General features: G+C 34.0%; 1 long non-coding RNA gene across 1 annotated transcript in view; it reads right to left on the bottom strand.

Annotated features, from left to right (window-relative positions):
* Positions 1-752: 752 nt before the first annotated feature.
* LOC112532404 overlaps positions 753-12,303 on the bottom strand; it is a 35,370-nt gene continuing 23,819 nt past the window's right edge. The window contains exons 2-3 of the long non-coding RNA XR_003075112.3: positions 9,318-9,434; positions 753-9,224 (exon numbers count right to left, since the gene is read on the bottom strand). This is a non-coding gene — a long non-coding RNA (uncharacterized LOC112532404). The remainder of the gene's footprint in view (positions 9,225-9,317; positions 9,435-12,303) is intronic.

The following is a 12,303-nucleotide window of genomic DNA, read 5'->3' as shown; positions in this document are numbered from 1 at the left end:
GTGAGGCCCCATCTGGAGTACTGTGTCCAGGTATGGAGTCCCCAGTACAAGAAAGACAGGGAGCTGTTGGAGAGGGTCCAGAGAAGTGCCATGAAGATGATCAGGGGGCTGGAGCACCTCCCCTACGAAGACAGGCTTAGGAAGCTGGGCTTATTCAGCCTGGAGAAGAGAAGGCAGCGGGGTGACGTCATTGCAGCCTTTCAGTACCTGAAAGTAGCCTATAAACAAGAAGGGAGTAAACTCTTTGAAAGGGTAGATAACAGCAGGACAAGGGGGAACAGTTTTAAGTTGAAAGAGGGAAGATTTAGGTTGGATGTTAGGGGGAAGTTCTTTACCAGAAGAGTGGTGAGGTGCTGGAACGGGCTGCCCAGAGAGGTTGTGGATGCCCCGTCCCTGGAGGTGTTCAAGGCCAGGTTGGATGGGGCCCTAGGCAACCTGGTCTAGTAAATGGGGAGCTTGGTGGCCCTGCCAGGCAGGGGGGTTGGAGATTCATGATCCTTGAGGTCCCTTCCAACCCAGGCCATTCTGTGATTCTGTGATCCTGTGAGTTGCCAATTATTGCTAATACTTACTATATCGCAAAATGCACACATTATATGCCCTCTGCAGTCTGTTGTAATATTCTTAAAAACAAGATCAGGACCTTTCAGTTCACATAGGCTGAAACTCTGTCTCTCTCCAATTTATCGGAGGGAGAGGAGGTTCTTTGATGTGTGTATACCCGGCATGAGATTAAGAAACAACGGTTCAAATGCTGATCCTACCGGTTTATTACTATTATCCTAGTCGTTCAGGGAGATGGGGACGGGGAGAAGGCTGACAGAAAAGATAGGAAATAGAAGCAAGGAGTCCGTATAGGAAGCAGGAGGGAGGTAGTCAACACCTTGGTCCAACGTGGTTCATAGTTCAGTCATTGATCTTCAGTAGTGGTGGGTCGTCGGGTGTTCTGTTGACGATGGTAACCACAGCGATGACGACAACGACGATGGCAGTACAAACTTATTTATAAGTCCAAAGTGGTCCAGTCAGCTCTCTTTTGAGTGACAGCTCAAATCCGAAGTGGTTGAGTCAGCTCTCCTTGGAGTGGCAGCTACTGGCTCTGGGATCTCAGCAGAAATTCCTTTGTTATCATCTTCCGGGCCTTGCCAGCAGATAAGAGAAAGGAGGGATGCCCATCTGCATCCTGTTTTTCACAGGGCACGATGGTGTTGTTCCCCAGTTTTCCCACACCAAGCTGGGGTATTAGGCCAGATCTTCCTCCAGTAACCACTCCTGAGCACGCTCTTCCGGAGGCAAGCAGCTCTGGAGGAAGGTGCTTTCAAATGTCAAAGTGATGTTGATTGTCACATGGTAGCACCCATCATTTGCCACCTCCACAAATCAGTTAAGAGTCTTATCACAAGGAATAACTAAGGAAGCAAGCTTTGAGACAGAAGACAAAGAAGGGTTCTCACAATCTCCCATTGGTATTCACAAAATAGTAGAAGTCAAATCTGGCAGCAGAACTAGCTAGTAGTCAGTTTCCTATTAATCCTTGCAGTAAATGTGCATGACTGAAATCTATGGTTCCTCGGCCTAGAAACGCATCTCAGAATTTGTACTCTTGTAAATTGATAAGTGTGCACTTAGGAATTCTGAAACTGCATTTTTTCTTGTTTTTTTAATGAGAGATAGGTCTAATATATTTTAGTTGGCAGCAACTGGGCAATGAAAAGCAATATTGCTAGTGAAGATTTTATTTTCATTTGCTATGCGTCTTGTTAAGCTTTACTGATCTAAAACCATCTGTTTAAAAAGCTGTATAAAAATAGACTGCCAACACACATTAAAGCAAAGCAAAACAAAATAGGCTTAATATCTACTGGCTGATAGTTCACTGCAAAGTAAAAGTGCCTAAAGATGGATGAAGAGAAAGACAATGATCTGTATAGTGACAAACCTTGATTTCTACTGCATATGATTGATAATAATTACCTTCTTTTTCTTTAGTGAATATTTACTTGCACTATGATAGTATTTTTTTATTTTCTATTGTCCTGAAATAGCTTTAAGTATGACATACAAGTGTATTTTTATCATCTTTACTATACACACTCTAAACATAATAAAAGCTGGAAGTAATTCAAACTGATAATGCAAATGTTATAAGATGCATTTAAGAGCAACAACATTATTTGTGTTAAGACACACAGAGGTACTATCAAGTAACTGACTTTATTTCAGAGACAAGCTGCAATTATGTCAATAAATTGTCAATGAAAAGATTTTAGAATATATTTGTACACTATGTAATTTAGGGTAATATTGGCAAAATGAATTAATTATTTACAGCATCTAATGTAAAGTTTTTATTTAAATTTCTCATTGAAAATTTAAAAACAATTGGAATTAGCTGTAATATTTTTCACAATATCTAACAATATATCCAAAAATGAAAAATGGATAAACAAGCGTTGCTTTATAGTTGCAAGATTTTAACAGCAAACATATTTCACTAATGCAATGTTTATATAATGCTACTATAGAATAGTACACAGTAGTTAAAATTTTTTCCTAGAGCAATTTCCACATTAAGGAAGATTTACTAACCAAATGAATTACTTTCAATGATTGTTAAATCTTAGAATTAACTACAAGTAATAAAGATTCCACTCGAAAAAAATTACACATCTAGATTTAACCCTCTCACCTACATTCCTCTGGATAAAAAGGTCAACATACAACTAAAAGATGAAATAAGGGAAGCGGGAGAATAGCAATCATTATATAAATCACCATCAGAAGATGCAGAAAGATCATTGTCTTGTGGAATTAGAGACTTTGTTTTTGACAGATACTTTTGATTAGAAGAGTTTGAAGTTAAGAAAATATATCCAATAAAGCATGTGTCCCCAGAGCAGTATGTAATTTGTGAGGGAAAATATAAGAGCAAAAGTAATGTGAAACAGTGGCAAGAAATGAAAATATGCATGAATACAGTTTTGAGATAGAATTATTAGAATACTGTATCTACTTATGTCCATACATCATGAAGAAACAGTGATTTTCAGGAGAAAATAATGACATGAATAATTCTGTCTGGGAAATATGTTAAGAAGATCGATCTATTTCCTTTTTCTAAGAGAAAATGAAGTGACTTGACAGCCTTATAACTAACTTCCACAAACTTCTGATGTTATATTTCTTATTATTCAAATAGAAAGGTCAGAATGAGATCTTGAGTCACACTAACATTAAAATGATAAAAGTTCAGTAATTAAGCATTAAGAATTTTGACATTTTTTTATAGGCAACGAGATTTGAAAACTTGTAAATCTCTCAATATACAGACCTTAATTATGTGTTTAAGTTTAACTCTGAAGGCTATAGATTTTAAATGCACATTCCTAAAATGTCTTACAGTGGATTTAATGCTTTTAGATTGACTTAGTGATTTTTGCATAGTGTTTTACATTTACATAGCTTTTTTTTTTTCCTAAAAGATTACTTCTTAAAATCAATAGGTATACACATGCTTACTTTTCAACAAGACTCTAATATATATTTTTGTTTATTTTTAAGTAATAAGATGTTTATACTTTAAGCAGTTCTCCCCTGTGTATTTTAAGGCAAAGGTAGGAGAAGAAAGGGAGAAGAGGAAAGAAGATATTGGGAAGCCACAGATGATGGTAAGACGTAAGAGGATGAACAGATGTCTTCTAGATTCACCAGTCAGTTTTGCAAAGGTTTTGACCACTTGTGTGAGATTATACTACAGAACTTGCTTCTCTGAACGTGGATGAAATATTTGTCTAGGCTTTGAATGTAAATTGAAAGAAAATAGGCGAACAAACTCTTTTTATTTCAGTCTTGAAACCACATTAAAAAGAATGCCACCTGTAGTTCCAAATTATTTTCATGCTTTGAATATTTATAAACAAAGCTTTTTACGCAGTTCCTTGGAAACTGTTAAGTTCAGCAATACTTTAGACTTAAAAGAGTATTTTAACCATATCATATTTGATATGTTTCATAAACTAAAAATATGAATTACATTTTTGACAGAGTAGATGTGTGAGAATATGTAATATACTGACAGTTAACACAGGTAAAGTATTGAGTCCTATGTATTCAAACTTAGGATGTGACTGTACGGTTAGGATTAAATAGTTACTTATTTACATAGCTTACATATATATGTGGTGGTATATAAGCCAGCTATACTACTGAAGCTACTTGAACTATTTAGCATAGTGTGCTATATTCAATGGATTTTTCCGAGTGGACAGTCTCATGTTATTGCAGCTATACAACTTCAGGATGGTAAATGAACTAGTTCTCCTTTGCAGGTGAGTAAAGCTATAGTGATATCATGTAACAGAGTGACTACTGTTTCAGATTTCGCCTTATGAAAGCGTACCTAAAATTTCGGTTTTGCAATACTTGGTGTTATATTGATGAAGTTCCTCTTGTAATCCCAATCTTCCCCATGAATTACTTCTCAAACCCACATTCCTTGTATGTGTAGATAGCTGACAAATTTAGAAAGCCTTCTTAGAGAAAGTAAGGATCTTTGCAAGGTCAGTGATTACGTTTGCTTTAGTCTTCATAATTTCAGTGAGAATGTTCTTCCTAGATCCTTGAACTATCTTGTATACATATGAAGGAAAGAATATATTGGACAGGCAAAATTTTGTTGTTGTTGTTTCCTTCTCCTTCATCCTCCATGATATCAGATTCTTTCAGGTTCTATTTAGTTACTCTTTCTATACTTTCTTAACTTGCTAGTAGATAATGTTGCAGGTTCAGGTAACCGTCTTGGTTTCAAAGTCATGCAGTTTTCTAAGATAATACTGTTTTTTAAAATTAACAGTGTTCATGAAGTATATGAAGAGGAAATATCTAATATCTTTATGATTTTCCTCTTTCTGTACCTAAGTTTTGACCTGAATTTGTATCTATTTACTTAACAGTGTTTTGTGCTAATGTAGAATCTCAATTACTGAACTGAATTCCAAATTGTTGAATTCCAAACATGCATAGTGCTAACTCATCTGCCAAGATTAAACTGACATCTAGCTTAGTACACAGTTTGTGAAGTGCAGAAAATTTTGATAGTAGCAAAAACAGTATTTGTCTATTTATTGCATAATGAATATCTAGCTAGCCATGCAGAACTAACAGTGCACAGGTAATACATGAACAGCAAAGCTAGAGGAAGAAGACAGAGATTAAGGCCAGCATTTCTGACTGTGCTAAAAATATTCCTATTAATTCTAAGAACTGATCTAAACTACATTAACAGTCTTTGTGAACTTTCAAAATTTATGATGGCATTCTACACATGAAGAGATAATACAGAAGAAAAAATAATACTAAGTAGGAAAACTTCTTAAACAACATTGAATAAAACCACAGAATGTTAGTGATAGGTTATCTTCTATTAAAATATCAATATGCAACACTGAAGTCTGCAAATAAAAACCTGAAAATAACTTCAGCAACTTAATTTCTCTCTTATCTCTAAGATGCATGAGGTACTAACATTTTTTTTTTTTCCTGAAATCCAAGGAAGTTACAGATCATCCTGTTACAGAATTATACATTAAGTATCAAATATTTGGAAATGATTTATGGTCTGTTTAATTCATAGAATCTTCTGCAGAGAGTAAAATAAAAGAAAAGGTGCTATGGGGGAAAAAGGGGAACTTTTCACAAGACTTTCACTGTTTATACTTAAATATTAAAAACAAACAAACCACAATATTAAAAACATACTTGAGATTAGATTGTGGACAGTCTGGGGAGAGTCACAAGAGTAAAATAAAGCAAAACATCAATGGAGTTTAATTTAAAAAAAAAAGCAACAGAATTAAAGGCATACTTTTCACTGAGCTTAAAAGTAAGACTGCTTCCCAGCTTTTTAAGGATTGATACAGTTTCATTAACTTTTCCCTGTTGTTTTTTTTTTGTTTTGTTTTGTTTTTAATTTCATGCCTTATACTTTTTGCTTATAAATCAGATCGAAAGGCTGACATTTAATTTTTCTTAATTTTCTTAATTTTTTTTTTTTTTTTGCCTAAGTATTAATGTGATTAGGAAATCGCTGTATTTTCATGATTTCAAATAGCAGAATCACTTCTGGTGGCTCTGTAAGACAAACCGGAGAAGCTTTGAAGTTGTCCTACACTGTGTCAGATTTTAGCCTCCAACTGTTTTAGAGAGTGGAGGTAAAACTTAGAGCCACATTCATTGTTTCCTCCATGTCAAATGGATCAAATGCAAAGAGAAGGAAACAAACCAAGAAAAAAGAAAACACAATGGGAGTTAAAATTATGTGACTATAATGAATATACCATAAATGAAAACTTTATACCTCTTCTTCTTAGTCATAGCATATTTTATTGAAAAATGTAGATTGCTTATTACCTGCTTTTGATGATCTTGTAGCCATCTCTAAGTCATGTTTATTTAGAATCAATTTTAACCTATGTTCATTGTTTGTAACAGAACAGGCTTCCTAAGTGGTCAGTCCATTGAGTTTGGTGTGATTCAAATTAAAAGGTGGATTTTAAAATAATGGAAAAAGATTAAATCTTTTTCTAATAATTGGTAAATGTAAAGTAATTGGTAAAATGTAACAAATTTTAGAGGCCTAGGGCAACTTTGTTCTCTCTTGCTTGTATTCTGTTAATATTTTCCCTGTTGCATATTGTGAGTACATTCTGAACAAGCTAAGCTTTACTTGCAATCTAAGTGGTTTTTCAAGGTGTTGAGGAACTATAATTTATTTTATGTGGTTCTTTGAATGAATAAGCAGTCACTTTTCTTGTTGTTATCTTTTTGCTAGGAAAACTTTGTTGGAGCTGAAAGTGACCGATTCAGTTGCATCCTTTTCTGACCCTTAATGTCAAATTTAACATTCTAACACTCTGTCATTCAGTCACACACTATGCATACAAAATAAAGCTATAATAAATGTCCTCTGAACTGCTGTTAAACATGAATTCTGAATTTGGGGCCCTCTTGCTCTGTGTATCCATAATTAGAGCAACTACTGCTGTTTTATTTCCTGGTTTTTAATTCACCATGTCCCAAGGTCTCATGTCATTGCTTTCTATTTTCAGTAGTCTAAAGAGCATTATCATCCTGCTTTAATTAGTAACATTTTCCATGATAAATTTACAATTTGTTCCATTTACAAAGTAAAAAGGATTTCAGAAAACACTCTTGAATGCCTCCAGATTTTAGGAGAAGAGAAACTCTTTGCAGTAAACTCACCTGATTACTATGCAGACTTCTTTTCTCCACACAACTCAACTCTATAAATCATCTTCTTGAGAATGTTTTGCTGATTGTTACTGAATTAGTACTATAAAATGCAGAGATTCATTGTTGAGAGATGAAGATTTATTTCTTTTATTTAGAGTCTGGACAATGAAATATCATGGAAAATATTGTCTACTAAGAGGAACACTAATATAAATAAATATTCAGCATATACAAATTGTTATACTTTTTTAAATGAGGACTAGATGCTAAGGTAAACAATAGAGGTTCTTCCAAGATGAGTCTGTGGATAGAAATACTCACAATAAATAGAAGTGCTCCTAACCTTTATTCTAGGCAAAGCTGGATGTAGCTCTGGGCAGCCTGGTCTAGAGGTTGGCAACCCTGCCCACAGCACGGGGGGTTGAAACTAGATGATCATTAGGGTCCTTTTCAACCCAGGCCATTCTATGATTCTATGATATGATTCTATGATAACCTTCTGAGATCCATTTTTTTGTTATTTTATAAGTGAAGATGGGGCGTAGTACATAAACATAGAATTAGGAAAATATAATCTAAATCTTTAACTATATATTTCAGTATAAATAACATCGCAGAAGTTGTCATTAGTCCAGTAGAATTTCTACTTAAAATCAATGATTTTAACTGATATTTTTTTCATTCTATTTTGATAACTTCATGTTTTGATTTGCTTAAGTCTGACATATTTTACCCTAGAAGTGTCTCTTTGGTTTTGATTGATAGTTCTATTCTTGTAATAACTAAACATTTGCTATCCATTTTGAAGTCTTTTAAACCTTTAAAGAATAAATATTTATGATGATTTCTGATAAGTAGTTTTCTTTTCTTATCCATATGGTTACAATGTTAAAGCGTGCACTTAAAAATTGTTCACAAATTCTTTTTAATTGGAATCTGTAAATTGTGTGATACTCTATATACATTTTCTTTTTCACTCCACAGAAAACTTTGAAAAATCTTTCATGCCTACTCACTCAATATCATTTATCTGTGTATTCTCTAGTTGCCACTTCCTAGTCACTGATGAGGTAATGGTTGCAAACTAAGCATAAGAATTTTTATTATCCATGTATTGTTACAATTTATCTCCCACTGCTTTAGCAGGGTGGTTGGACTAGGTGATCTCTGAACTAGATGATTATCAGCCTCTATGATTCTGTGGTTCTGTAATAATTTCTGGTAAACTAAACTCCTACTGAAACAGGTATGGTAGAAATTTACTCAGTGATGCTATCTATGTTACCTGGTATCTTCGTTCCGCCTGATTGTATCATTAAAAGAATCTGAAACACTTTATCCAAAGATCTGTTTGGATAGCAGGAAAAAGAAATAATAACATAAAACTGCTAACTTTTTTGTTACTCTTTTTCTTTTAGTTTTTTTTTTTTTTTTTTTTTGAAGGTTTCAAGACAGGAAAATGAAAAGGGATATTAGTGTAGTCCTATACTGTAGGACACTGTACTACAACGTGGTACTTTAGAATAGTAGTATTATCATGTAATTTCATTTATTTCTCTATTTATTCACTGATTGACTGGAATACTTGAGGGTTTGTTCAGTTACTTATGAATGGAATAACCCCATGCATCTATAGAGGCTCAGACTGGATTAGTAGAGTAGCAGATTGTTGAAAAAGATCTAGGAATGGATACCAACAGATATGGATTAATGAGGTCTCTTTTCAATTAGGCAAACTGGGTTACCTGAGGAGATTCATCACCAGGAAATCAGCAGAAATAACGTCTCCTTTCTACTCAGCATTGTGCTAAGGTCAGACGTGAAGTAACGGTGCCAAATTCAGGAGTCTGAGAAGGGTCCAGCGGAAGGTTCGATCTCCAATAAAGGAATGGGCAGCAAGGGCAAACTTAGCAGTGTCTAGCAGTTCTTGGAAGGACACTCACAAGGGTGGAGGTAATCAAACAGCTTGGTAGCTACAGATGTTAAAACAGGGAGCAACAGTCACAAGCTATGGCCTAGAGGGTTCAGATTAGATATAAGGGTGTAGTTTAGCACAAGAAAGTTACCCAGGGGGGTTGAGGTATCTCCATCCCTGAAGATTTTCATGACTTGGATGGACAAAGCCAAGGTTGACTTCAGTTGCTGTTGATCTGAGCATGAGTTTTTGTTTCCACTCAATACATCTATATTCAACAAAATAAAAGCATCTAAATTTTAATTTCTGTCAAGGTTCATAATAGATATGCATCTTAAAGGCATCAAAGCAAATTAGATACTGATTTGTAGAATATTAAAACTTCTGCATTTTTATATTTGAATCCAAAAACAAATACAAATTTTCTGTGAACTTTAAATATTCTTGAATGTAAAGCCATGAAAAATCCAAAGGTTTTTATTCTTGTAAGAAACTGGCCTTCTACAATTATGACAGCTCATTCTTTTTCCATTTCTGCACAGTAAAATCTTGTGTCAAAAACATTATATTATCTGGAAAAATACTAGCATATACTTAGGTTAATACTTGCTGTACAGTGAATAAAGTTAAGTAGAAAATAGCTCCATGTTACTTATTTTTAAGTTTTATAACTTTTTTAGCTGCTACTGATGTAGACTATTATTTTTAAAAAAAACCTTGTGTGTCAAGTTCAAGAGAAATACTGTTCAAAAATAACATAGTATGATCACTTTTGAGTTTATCCCCTTCTACTCCTTGTCCCCATCTCCAAAAATAAGGGCTTCTGATTATTTATGTTCTTTCTTTCTCTCTCTCTCTCTCTCTTTTTTTTTTTTTTTTTCCTGGTATTGGTATAAAAACTTATAGCCTGTCATATGACATTTTGGTATGCAAAGTGCTGATACTTTTTTGACTGTAGGGACATGAAAATGGAGATGACTCAACATTTAACAAAGATGAACCTTCACACTCAGTCAGATTTTACAAGTGTATTATTTGCAGATTACTCAAATTACTTTCCACCTTTCTGATCCATTTTGTCCTCAAATGGCCAATTATAATTTATTATTGTTACTGAGAAGTAAATGCAACCTTTATAATTCATCTGTCTTTCTTCTTTGCAGAAGCTGAGACAATAAATCTACATATTTGCTCACTTCAGCTGTGTCAGCTCTGTTATAGTGATGTCATAAATAGATTTAATTATTAAAAAGTCAAAGATAATGCAAAGAAGGAAAGTTTCTTCTTGATATATAGTGAGCAGGGAAAGAAGATAATTCACATAGAAATTAAGAAATTAAAAAACATCAAGATGATAGAATCCCTTGTGGGATAGCAAATTTCTGCTGTTGTCTTGCACAAACAAAATGATAGAACAGTAATTCTCTTCCTTAATGTTATTGTTGAACTCTTTGGCATTACTTGTATCTGATCCTATCATGTGACTAAACATTTCTTTCTAATAAAAAAACAAAAGTTGAAAAAACATGTAAAATGAATCGTAGAACATCTTATGAGCTCCACATTCCACTGTCATTCATGTTTTCCCAGGCAGATTTATGGCCAAGTAGCACAAATTCAGGCAGTGTGAACTTAAGCTCCTAAGATCAGAAATAAGAGGCAATAGTAAGACTTTAAATGTGGACTGAAACTAATATTTGTATGGCTGGAATAAGTTTGACAATGACAAGATAATTAAATTCAGCAAAATTCTTCTTTCCAAAGTCTCTACTTCTCAGCTACATATTGAAATGATAAAAGGAAACAGGAATGGAAATATACTTGGCTTGTGCCTGTTTACCTCTGAGTTTAGAGTCTTACTGACTTCAGTCTACTTTCTTTCAGTCTTTGGGGCAAAAATACAGTCTCACAATGAGGTCAGTACCATTTCTCTAGAGGCCTCTGTTACTCTCACACTTTTCTAATTTCCTACTTGATTCCCCAGCTGGGGGAGGCTCTCCTTGAAAAAAAAACTTTTTAAATTCTACAAATACGTGTTTTAACATTATTTAAGCTGAACATTATAATAATTATTATTTTATAACTTGAGAGATGCATACTGACAGCTCATCCTGTAGCTTATGCAGCACTATTTGTTATGAATAATTATTGCAGAAAATTCTTGGCAATAGTATTTATATCTTACACTACATAACTATTTGTCACATATAAAGTGTTTTTTTTTCCGGATTCTAGTACATACCTATACCCTTATATTGTGACATTTTTGTTTCTCCTTTTACACTGGTGCTACTCAGTCCAAAACTGTGAAGAAAATTTGTGTTTGGCATGCTTTTACTCTTCAGAAGTGTTTTTCTTATGCACTTTTCATGTCTCTTTGTTTTCTGTAGAAGTAGTTAACTTCCATACCACCTATTTTTGTTCACTACTTAATCTCACCTACTTAAATCAGTAACATTTTGTAAACATAGAATGCAGTCTTCAGTCATTCTTTAACACCTACTTATGCCCTAAAGATTTATTCTTAATTCTATCTACTCAGAAAAACAATGTATAGATATAAACTGAATTTATTGGGAAAGATACAATTTTATTATAAGCTAGCAAAATGGAAACCTAATTATTTACATAATTAGTAAATTAATTTTTATATAACTGTTTTATGTTTTGTTTACTACAAAAATCAGTTTAAGATTGTTAATTTTTTTTGTTGTTAGTCAGTCACATTTTTTAACAAAATGTAGTGTACTATTTTTCCAATCCTTTCAGGTGACCTGCAGAGCAGCACTCAGACTCACAGAGAGTTAGAATGAAGGTAGTTTATTAGTCTAAGGTGCACACTTGTGCATGGAGCTAACACCACCCCAGTTGCAGAACTAATGGTTCTTAAGCAGACTTATTTATACCACATGAAATGTACAATCATGATTCCTGGATGCAAGAAATGCTAAATCATTCTAGACAATGGGTCATCCTATGTTAACTAATTCTGTGAATGTCTTCTTGCTCTCCACTTCTTGGACATGCACTGCGTTTAGGTAGGTCTTTTTGAATATGACTTCCCTTGTAGTGGTTGGTCCGGTTTCTTACCTGAGAGCTTCAGACCTGGAATTCAAGGAATGTGCCATCGATAAGCT

The sequence above is a fragment of the Gallus gallus genome, chromosome 4, assembly GCF_016699485.2.
Source record: "Gallus gallus isolate bGalGal1 chromosome 4, bGalGal1.mat.broiler.GRCg7b, whole genome shotgun sequence".
Taxonomy (NCBI): domain Eukaryota; kingdom Metazoa; phylum Chordata; class Aves; order Galliformes; family Phasianidae; genus Gallus; species Gallus gallus.
The sequence above is the reverse complement of the archived record's forward strand: the minus strand, read 5'-3'. Positions and strand labels throughout refer to the sequence as shown.